Below are 4,774 nucleotides of genomic sequence, written 5' to 3' on the forward strand. Positions count from 1 at the left end.
GACAAGTATTGCATGTTCTCACTTAATATGAGGGAACTAGAAAATTTGATCATATGAAGGAAGGAAGTGGAAAAATAGCTAACAGAGACTAGGAAGGATGAATGGGGTGAGCGAGGAAGAAGAAGAGAACTGGGTCAAAGGGTACAAACATACAGTAGTAAAACAGAAGGAATAAATTCAATGTTTGATAGCAGAGTAGTGTGACTATACTTAACAAAAATGCATTGTACTTCGACACCCTGAAAACCCTGACTTGATCATTGTGCATTATATACACGGAACAAAATTTCTCATGTGCCCCATAAATTTGTATGAATAACTAGAAAACAAAGCTTTGTGACCTTAGGCAAGTGACAATTTCAATGAGCCTGTTTTCTCTTCTTTAAAATAGCAATATTGAAATCTACCCCACAATACTACTGTTAGCATTAAATTAGATAATATAATAGTGAGTGTTCAATAAGTGGTGGACTTGACCATCCCAACTCACTGAGCCTCTGCTTCCTTAAGGGTGGCTTTGAGACACAAAGTGCTCTGGACTGGACGTGAAGAAACTTGGATGCTGGTCCCGATTTTCTTTCTTCACATAGCATGAGGACTATGATTTCTGTTCTACATAGTCTTTAGGGCTAATGTGATATCAAAGAGATAGTGCAGATGGAAGTGACTTAAAAAGGGGTAAGGTAAACATAAGGACCTTTATTTTATTTTTACTTAGCTGATATTTCAAGTGCATTTGCTGTGGGTCAGGCACTGTGCTAGGCAGAGTGGATACAGTAGTGTAAAAACTAACCACAACCCATCCTCTGCCACATCGCGACTGTAAGGAGGCTAGGGCTAGTGTCTCCATTTATTCATGGGGTTGGAGGATGTTTTCAAGCCTTCTTTTTATGGATAGGCCCAGCTAGATTTCAGCTTGGCTTTTCAGGCCAACCAACCTCTAATCTGAAATAAGTTACCTGCTAGGGCTACTTTCTGGGTTGTGTGGGGTGAAGCCACCAGCAGATGGTAATTCTGTTCTTGCAAAGCACTGAGTTTGCAAGAACTGTGCAACCTTCTAGTTCAGCAACCTTACCCAAATTCCTGAACTTCCCTGAGCCTCATTGCTACCCTGTAGAATGGGCACATTCCCTATGTGGGAATATACTTTGGTAATAAACATGACAGTTGATACTCCATCTATTTCATTCCTTCACCATTGTATAATGGCAGAATTACCATCTGAAGAAACAGAGATGCTTCCAGAAGCTATTTTAAAACAGGAGGGTAATTTTGATACTGTGGATTATAAACAAGAAAACTGGATGAAACTAATTACTGCAGTAAAAAATTCATGATGGGGCAGGCGCAGTGGCTCACGCCTGTAATCCCAGCACTTTGGGAGGCCAAGGCAGGCGAATCACGAGGTTAGGAGTTCAAGACCAGCTTGGCCAACATGGTGAAACCCTGTCTCTACTAAAAATATAAAAATTAGCTGGGCGTGCTGGCAGATGCCTGTAATCACAGCTACTCAGGAGGCAGAGGTTGCAGTGAGCCAAGATCACGCCACTGCACTCCAGCCCGGGTGAGGGTGCGAGATTTTCTCAAAAAAAAAAAAAAATTATAATGGTTGTTTGAGTTGTTTTCTTTCCAATAGACTGTGGGCTTCTCTAGGGTAGGGACTTTGATAGGCCTGGCACATAGTAGGCATGCAAGCAATGCTTACCTTGATGCATAGAAGTTTGTCAGTCAGTGAATAAAGAAAGCAGTATTCTAAGCAAAGTGCAATGTTCTGGACCCAAAAAAATGGCACTGCGTGGTTAGGAAAAATGAGAAGTTAAAAAATGCAAAGGATATAGGCAAGAATTTGTGGAGCTAAGTTTAGGGCGAATGATACCATCTTGACAGTGAAGAGTCTTTTATGTCATAGTAAAGATTTTTTTAAATTAATAGACTTTATTTTTTTGAACAATTTTAGATTTATAGAAAAATTGGTCGGAAAATACAGTTTCCATCCTCTCTTACCCCCTTTCTCTTCCCCGCTAGTTTTCCCCATTAATATCTGGCATTAGTGTGATACATTAGTTACAATTGATGAATCAATATTGATACACTATTATTAACTAATATCTATAGTTTACATTAGGGTTCACTCTTTGTGTTGTTCAGTTTTACGGGTTTCGACAAATGCACAGTGTCATATACCCACAAGTGTGAATCACACAAAAACAACTTCACTGCCCTAAAAATCTCCTATTTTCTACCCATTAATCCTCCTCCATCTTCCCTGAAACCCTTGGCAACCATGGATCTTTCTACTGTCTATATTTTTGCTTTTTACAGAATGTCATATAGTTGGAATCATATAGTATGTAGCCTTCTCAGAATTACTTTTTCTTTTTTTAAAAAAATATTTTATAGAGACAGAATCTCGCTTTGTCACCCAGGCTGGAGTACAGTGGGATGATCATAGCTCACTGCAGCCTTGAACTCCTGGGATCAAGAGATCCCCCCACCTCTGCCTCCTGAGTAGTTTGGACTATAGATGCTGGTTACCATGCATGGCTAATATTTTTATTTTGTAGAAACAGGGCCTCGCTACATTGCCCAGGATGGTCTCAAACTCCTGGCCTCAAGTAATCTTCCCATTTCATCCTCCCAAAGTACTGGGATTACAGGTGTGAGTCACACTGTGCTTGGTCCAGACTGGCTTATTTTACTTGGCAATGATCATGTAAGGCCCCTCTAAGTCTTTTCGTGGCTTGATAGCTCACTTCTTATTACAGACTAATATTCCATTATTTGGATGTACTTGAGTTTGTTTATCCATTTGCTTATTGAAGGATATCTTGGTTGTTTTCAAGTTTTTGACAATTGTAAATGTCAGGTTTTTGTGTGCACATAAATTTTCAACTCATTTGTGTAAAACACCAAAGAGTGTGATTGCTGGGTCATAGGGTAAGACTATGTTTAGCTTTGTAAGAAACTGCCAAACTGTCTTCAATAGTGGCTATACCATTTTGTATTCCCACCAGCAATAAACGAGAGTTCCTGTTGCTCTATATCCTCACCAGGATTTGATGTTGTCAGTGTTTTGGTTTTTATCCATTCTAATAGATATGTAATGGTATCTCACTGTTGTTTTAATTTGCAATTCCCTAATGTTGAGCATCTTTTCATGTGCTTATTTGCCATCTCTATATCTTTTTTGTTGAGATATCAGTTCAGATCTTTCACCCATTTTTAAATTGGGTTGTCTGTTTCCTTACCGTACAAGTGCTTTATCAGTTAGGTGTTTTGCAAATATTATCTCCCAGTCTGTGGCTTGTCTCTTCATTCTCTTAACAGTGTCTTTTGCAGAGCAGAAGTTTTTAATTCTAATAAAGTTCAAATTTTTGATGTTTTCTTTCATGAATCATTTTTTTGTGTGTGTTGTATCTAGAAAGTCATCATCCAATCCAGTGTTGTCTAGATTTTCTCATATGTTATCTCTAGAAGTTTAATAGTTTTGCATTTTACTTTAGGCCGATGATCCATTTTGAATTAATTTTGCAAAAGGTGTAAGAATTACATCTAGATTCCTTTTCTTTTTCCTTTCTTTGCATGGTCCAGTTGTCCAAGCACCATTTGTTGCAAAGAATGTCCTTTCTCCACTGAATTGCCATTACTCCTTCGTCAAAAATCAGTTGGCTATACTTGTCTATTTCTGTGGGTCTATTCTGTTTCATTGATTTATTTGTCTGTTCTTTCACCAATACCATACTGCCTCGATTACTGTAGTTTTATCATAAGTCTTGAAGCTGGCTAGCGTCAGACCTCTGACTTTTTCTTCAATGTTGGGTTTAGTCTTCTTGGTTTTATTTGCCTTTCAATATAAACTTTTTTTTTTAACTCAAGATTTTATTGTCTTCCTAATCAAACAAAAGATGACACTTAGAACTGGATCACTTGGCCCTCACTCTTCTTACCTCCTCCCCATTCAAAACGCTTGCATCTCTTCATAGCCAGCATTCTTTTAGGTCTGCAGATGGGCTCAATGCACTCAAGCCTTAGCACAATCTTCTTTGTAGTTTTAGCCTTTTTCCAGAAAATCCGCTTAGTCTGCCCACCACAGCCACTCTCCTTCCTGTCGTAACGCCTCTTTCCCTGGGCCTACAGAGAATCCTTGCCCTTCTTGTACTGTGTCACTTTGTGGGGTTGGTGCTTGCCTCACTTCTTACAGAAAGTCCAGTGGGTTTTAGGAACATTCACCATGTTTGCAGGAGTGCTATCAGTAAGGAAAAAAAAAAAAAAAAAAAAAAAAAAAAATATATATATATATATATATATATATATATATATATATATATAAATAAACTTTCCAGTCAATTTATTGATACTCACAAAATAACTTGCAGGGATTTTGATTAGCATTGCATTAAATCTATGGATCATGTTGGGAAGAACTGACATCTTAATAATATTTAGCCTTCCTATCCATGAGCATGGAATGTCTTTCAATTTATTTAGCTCTACATTGATTTCTTTCATAAGTTTTTTAGTTTTCCTAACATAAATGTCATACACATTTGTTAGATGTATACCTAAATATTTTATTTTTTTGGTATGTTAATGCAAAGATGTTTAACTTTGTATTATAGGTGATAGCAAGTCAAAGAGGTTGCTACACAAGAGAATAATATTATACATTTATTTTTGAGAAGATGGTTCCACTAACAGTGTGGAAGTTGGACTAGATCTGGGTAAGACTGGAGGTAGGAAGACCAGTTAAAAGAATTTTTTTTTAATGTGTACA

The 4,774-nt window shown here is 37.6% G+C and overlaps 1 pseudogene; it reads right to left on the minus strand.

The window, feature by feature from the left end:
* Nucleotides 1-3,802: 3,802 nt before the first annotated feature.
* Nucleotides 3,803-4,233, minus strand: LOC117975741 (large ribosomal subunit protein eL42-like; annotated as a pseudogene).
* Between the last annotated feature and the right edge of the window lie 541 nt (nucleotides 4,234-4,774).

This window comes from Pan paniscus, chromosome 15 (genome assembly GCF_029289425.2).
Source record: "Pan paniscus chromosome 15, NHGRI_mPanPan1-v2.0_pri, whole genome shotgun sequence".
NCBI classification, from domain to species: domain Eukaryota; kingdom Metazoa; phylum Chordata; class Mammalia; order Primates; family Hominidae; genus Pan; species Pan paniscus.